At 35.9% G+C, this 16,050-nt stretch overlaps 1 protein-coding gene and 1 pseudogene across 1 annotated transcript in view; both read left to right on the top strand.

Annotated features, from left to right (window-relative positions):
• The window catches only part of LOC137731379 (toll/interleukin-1 receptor-like protein), a 76,585-nt gene that overhangs the window by 56,539 nt on the left and 3,996 nt on the right, over positions 1-16,050 (top strand). The window lies entirely within an intron of this gene.
• On the top strand, positions 2,486-4,193 carry LOC137744196 (GDP-fucose transporter 1-like; annotated as a pseudogene).

Raw genomic sequence — 16,050 nt, 5'->3', positions numbered from 1 at the left:
CCCATTGTCTTATTTTTCCACCTACATTTTAATGAAAATGTTAATGACATGTTTATCTTTGGATAAAAAGACTTTTAAATCCCTACCCATTTCTCTCCACCACCGTCTCTCTTTCCCGTTCTTCTCTCTTCCATTTCATCTCTCTCCATCAGAAAGAAAGATCCATTTTTTCCGGCGGCGAAAGAAGTTCAAGAATCTGCCTGTAGCCAACATTTCTCATTGTTCGTTTCTATGATTTCTAGGGCTCCAATTCCAAATATGTTAATCAATTTGTAGTGTTTTTCAATAAATTTTTAACTTTTCGACGTTTTAATGCAATTTTGAATTGCCTTTTAATTGGATAGCTTCCAGCTCATTTGAATTAAATCTCAGCATTAGAATTTTTCTACTTTCACTTTTTGGATTTAATTCTTTCGATTCGAACGAAATTAGTTGAATTGAGGAAGCAGATCTCTTGCTCTCTGCAACTCTCCAACAAAACCAATGACTGTGGCTTTTAAGGTTGTAAATTTTCACTAGATAAATTTATGGGTTTGTTCAGGTTGTACTGTTAGAGATTTGCAATCTTGATTTTGGTGTATAGTTAGTTCAGGGGAAGGGACTGGTGGTAGAAACAGAACATTGGAGGTATGGTGGTATAAATGTTATTTTAGGGATAATAGTGGGTGGGAAAATGATTTAAAATTTTAAAATTTTTATGGTGGTGGGATAATAAGGTGGGTGGAAATAATAGGACAATGGGATGAGTTTAACAACACTCAAACTCAAAACCATGAATAAAATGATGGACAAAACCAGCGACGCACTGTTAATGAACAGTAGTCATCCATGGGGTTTTAGAAGAGGTTAGATTTGAGAGCAATCTTTGTGAGATATTACAAATCTAACAATCATATAATATCGTTCATTAGTGTGAAACAAAGTTGTGTGCATCCTTTACTTGTGAGGAGGATCATACGCGTCAACTTTGTTCATAAAAAAAGGCAAAGTAAGAACATCGTGCTACAAGAACAAAAGTATAATATAGAACTTAAGACTAGTTTGGTATTGTTGAAGTTATTTTAAAAAATAGTTTTTTTTTTTTAAAGCTGGAGCTAAAATTGTGTTTGGTAAATGTGCAAAAAAAAGTGTTTTTTTGTGAAGATCATGGGTCCAAAATAGCAACAAAAAAACAAAGCAACTCTACCCTTACTTCTGAAAATGGATTTTTTTTTTTTTTTTTCACATCACAGCAACCCAAACTAGCCCTTAATTGTAGTAAGCGTTTGCCTTTTATAAGTTATTTTTCCTTCATGGATCGTGATTACCTAGTTGTGTGATCTAAGGTTTTTCTCTTCATTTGTTAAAGAGTTTTTCCTTCGTAAATTTTTTTGTGTTCTTTGTTTTGATTTCTTGTTATTTCTGACGACACCTAAGTTTGATCCATCAAAATTATGTTTTCAGTTTGTGAAGAAAATAGCGGGAAAATAACCTGAAAATTTTGACCGTTGAGGTGGATGAGCATTTCATTTTTTAGCTTTTGCAATTTTAACGTATCTGGTCCTGAATTCTGAAACAAATGTTTATTGTAGTTCTTTAGTCTGACTACGTACGAATATGTACTCAATATAACCACCATAAAATACCATCTTCCTTACTCATAGAATGGCCTATTTGATCCACCAAGGGGGTACCATTTGGGTCGTTGTTGACTCATTGAATTGTGTATCACCACTTAAAAAGGAAGGACTCGCGTTCACTTTTAGAACATCGTTATGATTTTCAAGTCAATACTATAATATCGCGTATAGATCTTTTTAAATACCATATCACAATATTAATTTGAAATATTAGTATAGTAAAAAATTCGACGTCCACCCCATCATCTGATTAGACAAATGCACAATTATATGGGTCATGTATCTTAAAATCTATTATGTCAAGTACACAATTTGATTGGTGCCCTAACTTTGAAACTTTTAACAAATTAATAAGAAGCACTAATGTCAATGCCATTCGGTTCAAAGAGAATAACATGAAACATGAGCTTCTTAGCAAAACAAACATTTAACAAATTAGGACGTGGCCTCACGTCCTCTCTGCATCACCTCTCATTGGTGGAAATCAAACCTTCTCCTTTTTTGCCTTCTTTTCTCTCCCATACATAAAAAACAATTATTTTAATCAGTAAAAAAAAGGGAGAAATTTTGTTAAAAAAAAAGGGGGAGAATTATATTCACAATCACATCCCTATAAATCTGTAGGATCTTCAACAAATCAGAGCAGATATTAAATATATCTTACTCGATTTAAAAACCAAAAAGTCTTCAAAATGCTCCCTCCTATAAATTTCAATGCTATTCCTCCACTCCACCACTCTCTCTGCTCTGCAACGCCTTAGAAATTTCACTTCGCTCCTCTGAGATCGCCGGAGCTCCTTCCTATATCTCCGCCTCCGCCGCAACCCCGTCATCCTCTTCGTTTCACTTCAAAGATCCGGGCTCTACTTTCAACCGATTCAATTGTCGTTTAATGCATTAATTTCAAACCCAAATACTAGATCGGCATAATCTTCAAAACCCATATCTCAGATTTCTCTATGAAGTGTTCACGTCTTCGATTTCATTCACTTGCCTCTGTTAGTGTAGGCTTTCACTGTACATATAGCTCTTGAAATTTTGAAGATCTGCTAGATTTTTATTGCTCTGAATTCGAATTGGGTACTTTAGTTAGTGACAATGTCTGCGATTAGAGTCGATTCGGCTAAGCCGTATTTCGCTACGAGCAGTCTTGTGATTGGGTACGCTCTCTGTTCTAGCTTGTTAGCCGTGATAAACACGTTTGCCATTACTAAATTCAAGTACCCTGGCCTTTTGACTGCATTGCAGTACTTACATCTGCTTTGGGAGTTTGGGGTTTGGGAAAGTCGGGATTTTTGCACCACGATCCCTTCACATGGCAGACGGCCAACAAGTTTTTGCCCGCTGCACTTGTGTTTTACCTTGCTATCTTTACCAACCCCAATCTTCTTCGCCATAATGTGGATACGTTTATAGTGTTTAGATCCTGCACGGCGTGCACGCCCCTTTTGGTTGCGCTGGCGGATACTGCGTTTAGGAAGCAGCCTATCCCGTCTAAGCTTACCTTTTGTATCGTTGTTGATCATTTTGGGTGGAGCTGTTGGTTATGTGGCTACCGATTCGGGTTTTAGTTTGTCTGCATATTCGTGGGCGTTTGCCTATTTGGTGACCATTACAATTAAGGGCTGGTTTGGTATTGCTGTGCTTTGAAAAAAAGCTGCTTCTGCGCAGCTGTGAAATAAAGCAGCAGAGTGTTTGGTAAATGTTTCTGTAAAAGTGCTTTTGAAAGGAAAAAAAAAGCAGTATTAGAGTGTTTGGTAAACTTTTATGTAAAACAGATGTGAAAAAAAAAACGGTTTTTCAAAGCTGGGTTTTGCAGCTTCTTGTTTTTGGCTTTTTTTCATCCAAAACTGTGAAAAAAAAGCTGAAGCTGAGTGTTTACCAAACACAAAAACAGCTCCCAGCTTTTTTTGACAGCAGCTTTTTTCAGAATCACCTCAGTACCAAATCAGGTCTAAGATGGCTTATATTAAGCATATCGTCACGAATGTCGGTTTGAACACTCGGGGTTTTGTGTTGTACAACAATAATTTGTCACAGATGATGGCTCTACCGTTTTGGATTATTAGTGGAGAGTGTTCTGATATGTTTGCTGCTTCTGGATCGAATGCTGCGAATTTCTTTGTCAGTTTGATAACTATTTCCTTTTTAAATTTTAGTTTCCGTTTGTTTTTAGAGATAGAAAGAAAGTATATGAAAACGCGAGGAAAGTAAAAGAATGATGCGAGGTTCATGGGAGGAAAGAGGGAGGAATCAAGGAGATTATATGAAAACAAAAACCTCGAAAATGTCAAATATGACGTAGCTTTATCTAACTGGTTCGCCCAAAGTCACATACTTCAATTTCCCTTTAAATAACCAAGTCTGTATTGTGGGAAATTAACTTTTGCATATTCTAAAGAATACGCTTGCTGCATTTTGAGAGCAAAAGTGTGTTTTCTTCTGGGGTTAGATTTTGAGAGCAATTTTTGTGAGGTTTTAGAAATCTAACGATCATCATCTCATTCATGAGTGTGAAACAAAGTTGTGTGCATTCTTTGCTTGTGAGTAAGATCAAACATATTAGTTAACTCGAAACCGTTCATTTTGTGCGTTTTGTATCAGATCAGCTTAACAGGTCGTGTAATAAATTGTTAGATCTATCTTGAATAATAAAAAGAACTTTTATTCTGTTTATTGTTGGGCCTCAAGTTGGGCCAATGGAATGGGTATGTTTTAGATGCTTAAAAATGGGTCCAATCATTTTCTTAATGTATTATAAAATTGTAGTTTTAATGTCCGGCTATGTACAAGCACGTAGCGAATGATTAACATGCAGCTTTTAGACAGTAATTATAAACATAAAAAAAAAAATATTGTCATGACTAACATGCATATTTTAGGCTGCCACGTGATTTATGTAGATTGATACTATAATGTCATGTGAATATATGACATGGAGTTAAGATGTTTTTGTTTGAAAAACTGCAAAGTTATGATAGAAAATAAGTGAGCTTGTACAGGAAAATTTGGATGACAAAATGAAGTTAGGATTTATAAGACAAAAGGAAGAAGAGAGAGGTGGGGTGATGATATTGGGAATTATTTTTTTTTTTAAGGGTGTTTAGGAAGAATGGTGGGTGGTGGGGAAAGAGGATTCTCTTTGGATCCTTAAATCGCGTCCGTTCATCGTATATCGGATAGTTAATTTTTGTCAGGTATTGTTTATATTCAAATTTAAACATAAAAAAAAAGGTAAATCTCAGTTTACTATCCTTGAGTTTTGTGGTTTTCAACATTTAGTACAAGAAATTTTTTTCGTCCCAGAGTCATATCTAAAGTGTTAATTTTAGGAAAGTCTCATATATCTGTTAGTCTAGCTGTTAAGTCTCCTGTTAACTAATAACATGGGGCCCATGTGGACAATGATTGGGCGCCATGTGTCATTAAGGGTCATGTGGAAATTAAAAATTATAATAAAATATAATAAAAAAACCAAACTTTCAAAAACAAAAAAAATAAACCAAAATTTCAAATAAACCAAAAGATTTAATTTTTTTTTCAAAAAACTAAACAAATGAAAGATGACCTAGGGATGCAGGCCTTCCCTTTCCTCCACTCGCACCAACTCTTTTTCTTCTTCTCTTCAAGAGCCACCAAAGCTGATCTGAAAATCAGCACCACCACGGTCTCCCTCCCCTAGTCCTTCCGTACCTAACCCGATTGCTTTGCTTGTCTTGCCATTCATTGCAAGCCCACAAATGATTGAAGTCCAAAGACTAGTCCATGCTCCCACATGTCGCATACATTTCTATAACCGCGGTACCAACAACTGCATCAGTTTTAATTCTGTTATATTCAATATACCTGTGAATCCATTCCCCTGGCTCTAATGCACCCAATCGAGCACAGCCTGTGAAGAGCAACCGCTGTAAATTTATCCCCTTTAACATTTTAGTTTGCATCTCTTGGAATAGAGCCGCCGTCTCGTCAAAATGGTAGTACAATTGTATTGTACATACATACCCATCAAACAATTCTCTTGCCTCAGCAAACCTACACAATTTACAGAGCCAGATACCATACTAGTACAACGGAACACGTTTTCACCGGCATTTCATAAAAAATTCTCCGGCCTTCATTCAAACAACCACATTTATGCATTTCCAGTTCTAGTAGTGAATCCAAGTTCACTTTTAACATATTCATGAATTTTTTTACCAAGCTCCAAAATTTTCAACGCTGTGCAAGCTGAAATGGTGCTTACAACCGTAGCTTCATCATGCTTCTCGTTGCTCTCACATTGCATCCCCCGAAACACATCCAAAGCCTCCTCAAACCTCATGCACCTAAGATACCTCGAGATTGTAACGTTCCAACAAAGCCTGTTTCTCTCAGGCATTTCATCAAACACCTGCTTGAAACTCTCAACCATGTCAATGAGCGAGTTACACACATACACATCAAACCCAATTCCAGTTTTTACCCCAAACCCATGAACCTTCACCTTCCCGAACCTCTCCCAAGCATCCAAAGGCTTTGAAAACAAATGGTTGTTTCCGGCATTGGAAACTCGATGTGGGCAAGTCCTTTCTCTACTTCAAATGTCCACTACATCATCTGATTAGACAAATACACAATCATATGGATGATGTAAGTGTTGCACTTGATAAGTGTTTCTATCCTAAAAACCACTATGTAAAAAAAAATATAATAATAATAATTTAATGGGTACCCTAACTTTGAAACTTCTAACAAATGAATAAGTACAAAATGCATTGACCAAAAAATGAAAAGAAGATGGAACATGGGCCTCTTGGCTAAACATTTAGGGTGTGTTTGTTGCATCGGACTATCTCGGATTGGACTAGCTTCAGGGACTAAGCTAGACTAGCTTAGATTAGACTAACTTAAACTAACTTAGTAAAGCGTTTGTGACAATGTCAGACTAAAAACAGAATAATTAATAAATTTTAATATTATATTATTTAATCCCTTTTTATTAATATTTTATTATTAATTATCTCTTCTTCTTTTCTTTTTTTGAGAACTTTCCTCTTCGAAAACCAATTCCACAATTTGAGATGAGATCAAAACAACTCCAATTCCACAATTGCAGAGTGTCCTGCTGACGAAATAGTGTCTCAAATCCAACTCTAATTCCACAAATCAGAGCGTCTCAGCCTGCTGCCTCCATCTTCTTCGCCGGTCCTAGAGTCTTAGCATCTCAGGCGACGACCCTAAGCCGCTTTGCCGTCTTCATCGCCATCGTGGACGTCAGTGTTCTTGAGTTTCCAGATTCCTCCATCGCAATCATGTTCCTCACCCACTACTGGTTCATAAAGATATTGTGATTTGGGTTTCAACGAAACCATCTGCAGTGATATGTGTCTATGACAGTTGGAGGCGGTAGAGGTTATAGAACTTGTCGAAGGAGGAATAGGTGGAAGATTGGCAGAGAAGGAAGACGGAAGAGGGGGATCTAGGACTTAGACGAGGAGAAGACGACAGAGAAGGAAACAGTCTTAGCAGTCCGGCCGAATTTGGGGTTCTTGGCTAAGAACTCCCAGTGAAGTCATTAATCCGAGTGAGTCTCATCTAATCCCATTAAACTTAATCCTTGTGCAGACCAAATATGAGATTACCCTAGCAATTAGTCTAGTCTAGTCCAGTCCCAAGGTCAAACAAACACATCCTTAATAAATTAGAATGTGGCCTCGCGTAATTCACATTCTCTTTGTGTCACCTCTCATTAGAGCACTTCCAGCGTGGTGGAGGCCCCGTAGGGCTATCCATTTAGTGAACAGTAACTGCCCTTAATGAACAGTTACCGCTTTTTGCATCTCCACCCCTACACTGAATAGCCCTGGCAATTGGTAATAAAATATTATTATTATTTTTATATGAAAAGCCCCAAAATATTGCAATCCGGAACAAATCCTGCAAATTTCAACAACAACTAGTAAGATTTAAATTAAAAAAACTAAAAAAATCAACCCAGAATCGAAAAACCCACAAGGGTTTAACAAAGATTTAGAGAAAATAACCAAAAACCCACATACCTTTTTGGTTTCAAATTCATCGAAACAAGTCGAATCACCGGGTTGAATCTATGCCGGAAAAAGCAGAGAAGCATAAAGCAGACAGCAGAGCAAGCAACAGTTAAAATCCAGAGCTTCGACGGAGCCCCAAACACCACCAAATCAAAGCTAGCCGACATAAAATCTCTCCACGCAGCCTTCTCTTTCGCTTTCCTCCGTTCCTTAGAGAAAACCCAAATCCAAAACCTTATGTAGAACTCTGTGAGAAAAGATAAAGAGAGGGAGCCAAAGCGAAAGAATGACGACATCTCGACGCCACGTCAGCCCACGTCAGACTGCCTTCGGGCGCTTGGGTTGGCACGAATCCACGGGCCTTTCCCTCGAGCTTGCTCGGGCTCACCCGCCAGCACACGCTGGGCTTCATCACTCGGGCATTCAAGCCTTGTTCCTTAGCCTATCCCTCGAGCTGGAGCTCCCGCTGGAGCTACTCTTAGTGGAATCCAAACCTCCTTTTTTTTGGCTTTTTTCCCATTCCTTATTCTTTATCATTTTTGTCGTAATTATTTTCCAAAACATAAAAAGGAGAATTATTTTATTTTTAAAACAAATAATATTATCTAGAGGAAAGGTGGATTAGTCTCCTAATGGGCTAGCAATAATGTGGTTCAAATTCGTTTTTGACGAAAATTGAACCTAATACCTTTCACTTACATATAAAAAAGAATATCACTAAACCGTAATAGTAAATTTCTCCAGTGCAATAATTTATAGCGTAGGCTTTCCCTCAGGCGAGGCCTTAAGCTGGCACCCCTTCTAAAAGCAAGTCTAGCCGGGGCTTGTGCCCGATGGACCGTGGATTGCACAGGATCCAATTGCTGGGGCAATGAACTCCAGCCCATGCGGGCTTTAGCGCCAGAGGGGGCCCGAGGGACGGGCCCGACACGATATTTTTTTTGCTCTGAATTCGAATTGGGTATTTTAGCTAGGGACAATGTCTGAAATTAGACCAACTCCAACCTTTGAAATAAATCTCAAAACTTTCCTTATATTTCCCCCATTTTATTCCAATTATTTATCAAATTTGTAAATTGTAGCAATGGTCATTCAACTTTAATCAAATTAGAGCAATGGTCCCTCAACAAAAAATTCATTACCATTATTCCCTCCAACTCATCAAAATATGTAGTTATGATCATTTTCGTCAACTTTATCAAAATGAGTTATGTTGGAAGGATTATTGCTATAATTAGATTAAAGTTGAGGGACTTTTAATTCAATTGAATTAAAGTTAAAAGACTATTTCTCCAATTGAATTCAAGTTGGAGGATCAATGGTAATAGATTTTTAGTTGAAGAACCCTGCATGTTTTGATGAATTGAGGAACCAATGATAATGAATTTTTAGTTGAGAGACTATTACTCCAATTAAGTTAAAGTTAAAAGACTGTTACTACAATTTACTCTTATTAGTTTGTTTCAAAGAGTTTTACTGTTGTTAAAACTCTTCAATGTAAAGTCTATAGATACTGGGGTACAAACAGAAGTAATTCATCTAGCAAAATCACCCCTTCTTGTTTTCTTTCTTTTCATTCCTTGCGGCTGCTCTGCTTGCTTAATGCCTCCAACATCCCCCACTCCTTTCTGTCCCCTTGCTTTTCAATTATTTCCGCCTTTCCTCATTTGTTTATTATTTTCCATGCCCTTTCTGTCCTTTTATTCCTTTCTTTCCCTCCTTTTCTTCTCTTTCCATTTGCACTTTCACTTCTCTTTCTTCTCCAGCCGCCTACCTCCCTCTTGTCCTTTCTTTTATTCCTTCCTTCCGCCTTTTCTTCCATCATGCTTAGACTCCCAACATAGAAAATATTAATTCGTTCAACTTTCGGCTACTGGAGTCCAACTGGAGTGTAGGTTTAATTAATAAACCAAATGGAACACATATTTTAATACTTGGTTACGTATGGAGAAATTTTTTCATTGTGATAAAAGTATGAATAATACATTATATATTTTTATGTAAGTGATGAAAAATTGTATTTTATTTTTTCATCAAAATTAATTCTATTACTTCTGGAAACACAATATAACAAAAGTAACACAAAAACCAAAAAACTTCCAGATGAACAAGACAAAAATGGAAAGTAAAAGGGGGCAAAATATATAGTATAGACTAGCAATGGTGCCCGCGCTGCGGATCTGAACATAAAAGAAGAAAACAACCAGTGCAAACTTGTAATGGATAGTTTGTAATTAACAGGTTTTTAGTATGTTCATACTATTTAAACACAGAAAATATAATAAGAAAAAGAAGCAGAATGTTGGCAGAAAGTGATGTAATTTGCACTATACCTATAGTTCAAGTCTGTGTAATCAATTTTAATTGTGAACACCGGTAACATATATAACTTAGAGAACAAAAAACAGCAGAAACTGAAGAAGAAAATGATGTGCACATAGAATATACTGCAGTAACTATAAATTAAGGTTAGAAGTGTTTTGATATTGATACAAATTTGTGGTGGAGAATCATGCATAAGAGGATATGCAAAGAGTTATAAATATTAAACACAAAATGAACAAAATATTTTTACAAAGTTCTCTAAGTACATATAATTTACAGAAAAGACATTATCAAATGCCTTATCATCAGCATACAAAAAATGATTTACCTCGCATTCCCCTTTGACAGTTAGTGCTTCACTGGCATGACTACTTGAACAAAAAAATATTGTAAAAGAGCACACTATTTATATACACAAAAAGTATGGGGAATTGATGTGAGGATCTACTATTTACACACAAAAATTTGTCAACTGATACTTGTTTGTTTTGGATTACAGATGCCAACATTCTTTAAGACATGAGCAAAACAACATCACAATTGCAAAGGAAAAACAAAAACTCCAAAGCAAAACAAAATGGAAAGCAAAAAGCACAACAAAAATGAGGACCAAACTTACAAACCCAGATTGAGCACCGAAGTTACAAATTTAGATTTGCAAGCAGCAACTACCAAAAGAGGAGAAAAAACATAAGCCCGAAGCTAAAAAAAAGAAGAAAAGAAAAGAAAATATGACAGCAAACATGCAGCAAAGAGAAGAGAAATAAAAGAGAAGAGCTTACAAGCCCAAATTTGCAAGCAGCGACACAGAGAGGGGAGAAAACGCTGAAGTCGAAACCAAAAAGAAAGACAAATGAGAGAGGAAACGTGCAGAAAAAAAAAGAAAAAAAAAAGCGAAGAGCTAAAAAACCAAATGCATGGGATCATTAACACGTGGTTTGCCCTAGCCAATAAAAAAAAATATATATATATATATATATATTTAATCTTTTTGTTTTTCTCCCACCTCGCATCATGACCTTGGACTATCTTTTATGCCCTGCTAAATATATATTTATACATACATACATACATACATATATATATATATATATATTTCTGCCCCTTCGCATTTATTATCTTTTTTTTCGAGGAATGAGCTTTTGGTTAGTGCCACCAGGCAACTGCAAGGCATCCACCTTTTCCTCTGTCTGCCTCTCAAATGGAAGAGGATGATCAACACGTGGCATAATGTAAACCAAAACATGCTTATATATATATAAATATAAATATATATATATATTTCTATCACCGTGCATTTATTATCTTTTTTCAAGGACTGGGCTTTGGTTACTGCCATCGGGCAACTGCAAGGCATCCATCTTTAACTCTATCTGCCTCTCAAATGGAAGAGGATGATCAACACATGGCGTAATGTAAACCAAAACATGCTGATATATATAAATATATATATATATATATATATATATATATATATATTTCCATCACCGTGCATTTATTATCTCTTTTTCGAGGAACGAAGAGCACAGTGACCTGAAACAACACAGAAGCAAATCATACAACCAAACAATAGATCTAAGGATATAAACAAAACACCCAAAATTACAAAAACTAAATTCCAAAAAACATAAAGCAACGCATTTTGAAACGAAAAACACAAATAAATCATCGACCCAACAGCTAATCTAATCATATAAAGAAAATACCCAAAATAAGGAAAAAAAAAAAAACTTCCACAAATCCCACCTCAACACGAAAAACTACCAGAAAAAAAAAAAAGTGTAAAAAAATACTCACCAACAAACGACGATGGACCTTAGAGGTAACCAATCCACCCTGATAAAATGGAAAAACCAACAAAGACGAAAATTAATAGAAACAAATTATTGAAATAATATAATATATATATATATATATGTGTGTGTATATATATATAATTTGTCTTTCAGGGAAAGGAGGAGGATTCTAGGTTGGAGAAAGCAAGGAGCAGGGAGAAAAAGGAGGGTGCCCAAAAAAGCAAAACGATTCTAGGGTTTGATGGAGCCTGCAGCCAGTTGAAGCGGTGGAAAGGATGAACACCGAGTCGAAGAGAAAGAGGGAAGAAGCAGCGTGACCCACGCGTCCTATTTTGCTCTCCGTTTGAGAGCAAAGCAATAGGAAAGGGCACAGGTACGCGTGGGCAAAAATTGGAGGGATTGTGAAAAACGATGTGTGGAAGAAAGGAAATACGTGATGAACAGTGATGGGGAACTGTTCGAGATGCATGATATTGTGTTTTTTAATAATTTTTTTTCTGGTGACAGACGCTCTCTCTCATAATCCATGCTCATCTTTTGTTTCTCTCTCTTTCTTTTTCACTTTTTCTATTCTTTTTTTTTTGGCATGTTCCAGATTTTTGTTTTTTTAATAATTTTTTAGTGGAAAAGCATGCATCATTGCTGCCAGAAAAAACGCTGAAATCGAGGAGGGAGTCTGAATGAAAAAAAAGAATGATGCAAGGTGTGAATTATGTAAGAAAAAAACGCTGAAATCGAGGAGGGAGTCTGAATGAAAAAAAAGAATGATGCAAGGTGTGAATTATGTAAGAAAAAAACGCTGGAATCGAGGAGGGAGTCTGAATGAAAAAAAAAGATACACAGGATACCAATACATGTGCAACATGGCAGAAACCAACTGTTGCTGAAAAGATACGCACGAAGCAAGGAAGAGAAACGGAAGAAAGCAAAGAAGCCAGGGGCAGATCCGTCCGCACACTATTGCTGAACAGTGCCAGAAACCAACTGGATTTTAGTATATATAATTTTGGCCCATCATGTAGCACCATTTAAAGAGGATTGACTAACATGCAGCTTTTAGACTGCCACGTGATTTCTTTATACTAATGCCACAATGAAGTTATGGTTTATATTGGGAAATTAATATTTTTTAAGAGTGTTTAGGAAGAATGGTGGGTGGTTGGGAAGTGGGTTCCAAAATAATTTTTATTTTTAAATTTCATTCGGACTTTCTATGCAGCCTCAGATTGACAGATTCAATATACTATCAAAGTTCCTATTCCATTGTGGGAAACAAAACTAAAATATTAAAAATGTCTGCTGTGGTTTGTGGAACCAATTAATGGATACAAATATATATTCAATAGTAGAACTGAATTTTTTTTTTTATTTCTTACATAGATATATTTACATTAAGAATTTGAGAGAATAAATTGTGTTGCGAATTTATCATTGTTGAAATTTGAATATAGAACTTCTCATTTATAAGTAAAATAAATATCACTAAACAGTAATAGTACGTGAAACTAAATTATTAAGATGATACTCAAAATAAGCTTTTTTTACCTTGTTAATAATTTTTTTAATTTGTGGCTGTATATGCTTACAAATACCGATCAACCCAAGTTATATAAGAGTATCTTCAAAAGAGATATCAAATTCTAGGTGGAGATGACTGTGCATATTTAACATCAAAAATCTTTTCAATAGAAGTTTTATTTGCTTACTGGATTTAAAGTTTTTGTGTTTAGAAGTAAAATTTGACATCAATGTCAAATTTATTATTTATTAGTCTAATTGCAGATCCCTTATTTCACTAACATTTCAACCAATAAAATTTTGTTTAAACAAATTTTCTAATAAATACAACTATTTAAAGCGCTAGATTTATTAAAAATAATATTTGACAACTCAGTTAGAGAAATATAAAATTTGATATAAGAACAGTGAATTATTAAAACCCAATAGTGAATTGGATCATAAATTCAATTTTAGTATATATTCTTTATCGCAATTAGGTGATGCGAATTATTCAACCATTTACTACATGATTTTGAAATTTTAATTTCCAAAACCTGCATACGGGTTATAGGCCATAAAAAAGAATTGCTTAGTTAAATTAGTAGTCAACGGACCTAAATCGATTAGTATAATGGTCTTATATCTAATTAACCCTAATACTAAACAGGTAGAAGATGAAACACTCCAATTCAGAAAAAGAAGAGAATAAAATCCCAGGCGAAACCACTAAATTCAAACTTGGTTGTCTTGGTTTGTACGTGAAGATAATGTAATAGACTCTCTCTAATTTTGTGCTGGTTTCTTTCCTCCTCCGTGCCTCTTTCCCTTACCCTTCATAGAACCTCAGTTTTCCCATTGATCAACGATGGCGTTACTAGCACTAAGTACCGTCTAAAGTGGAACTATAAGCTCATCGGTTGAGGTATAGTTTGTCCTTTTTCCGTTGAACGCCTTTTTTTCTCCGAAGGCAGTTTTCGCCCAATCTTCAATTTTAGCCATCTAGTATTCAGATCGTGTGGCCACGAGTGACTTCGTGGTTTAAACTACCTTGCTTTTCTTCAAAAAGCAGCTCCGCTTTTCCACCTTTCTATTACCGTAAGAATAGGTGCATCCTTCAAGGGGATGCAAGTATTATCCTTTAATTAATCTCAAGAGTAACATTATACTTATTATATTTTTCATATCACATTGTATCACATTTTTAATATATGTATAACTTATCAATACATGTGGAACCGTTTTTATTAGAAAGATGGTATAAATATAATATAAAAATGATAAAAGTAGCATTTCTGGGTAATGCTAGAGCTGAATTAAAATTGTGGTGCTTTAAAAAAAATAACTTATTAAAAAATATGGAGTATTAAATGTGTTTAGAAAATTAAAAAAAAATGTTACTAGCTGCTCAACTCCGAGAACTTCGGTCCGTGGTGCGGACGCGTAGATATTCGCTAGAACGGTGTGAACACCACTAGCCGCTTTTACCAACTATCGTGTCCTTCTACTTTGGGTACCGTTTGGTACGCAGACGGAACGGGACGGGACGGAACAGAACGGGACGGGACAGGACGGGACGGGGCAGAATGAAGGTTCCTTGTTATGTTTGGTATGCGCAGGACGAAACGGAACAATTGTTCCGTTCTGCGTTTGGTACGCGCTGGACGGAACGGAACCAAAAAATTAAATGACTAACTTGCCCATGCATCATCATATGCCTTACAATGAGCACTAGAAAGCCCCAGTTAATTAAAAACCAGAAAACTTTCAACAAGCTATCAATCCCAGATTGTCTTGGATGTAAGCTGCACAGAGGTTAAAGGCAGGACTAGGGGTGGTTCGGTATGGGATCCCATACCGAAACCCTTGTCCCGATTCCCAAACCGAAATTTTTGGGAATCCCAAATTCAATACCAATCCCAAACCAAATTTTCGGGAATCCCAATTTTCGGGAATCCCGAAATAATTTCGGGATTTCGGGACAAATCGGGAATCCCAAAATGTTTTTGGGCTTTTGGACTAAAATTTGACATATTATGTTTTTGGGCTAAAATTTGACATATTATGTTTTTGGGCTAAAATTAAGTTTCAATCTACCCACTACCCATTTGTGCACAAAGTTTTTGGGCTAATGCCATCTCACCCCACATTCCAACTTTGATTCCTCCTCCACATAGTTGTAATTAAATGAAAATTTTGGCGGCGCCCATGTCTGAAAGAACAACTATATTGTGTACTCGAAAACAAAAGAAAAAAATTTGAGCTCAACTAATTGCATGCCTTGTACCCACCTTGTCCGTGTATATATATACAATATATGTATACTGATATGTTCATGCATGCATAATGGTCTTTGCTCCTTTGTTTCCTTGATTTGCCTAGGTATGCAGGAAACTAATATCCACATATTAATCACACTAGTGGCTAGGTATGCAGGAAACTAATATCTAAAGATTAATCACACTAGTGGCTAGGTATGCAGGAAACTAATATCCAAAGATTAATCACATTAGTTGAGACAACTGGAATATAGAAACAAACAAATTGAACAAACAAACATTAGTTATTTAGTTGAGACAAAGATTAATCACACTAGTGGCTACCAATACCATTAATTAAAAAATAATTCTCTTATAATTAAAAAATAATATATATATAATATTTATTTCTATTCGGTATGGGAATACCGAAAAAATGGAGATGTAATCCCGAATCCCATACCGAAAATTTCGGTTTGGTTCGGGATGACATACCGAAATTTTCGGGAATTTTGGTTTGGGA

Source organism: Pyrus communis, chromosome 15, assembly GCF_041283825.1.
Source record: "Pyrus communis isolate YQ-2024b chromosome 15, ASM4128382v1, whole genome shotgun sequence".
NCBI lineage: Eukaryota > Viridiplantae > Streptophyta > Magnoliopsida > Rosales > Rosaceae > Pyrus > Pyrus communis.
The sequence above is the reverse complement of the archived record's forward strand: the minus strand, read 5'-3'. Positions and strand labels throughout refer to the sequence as shown.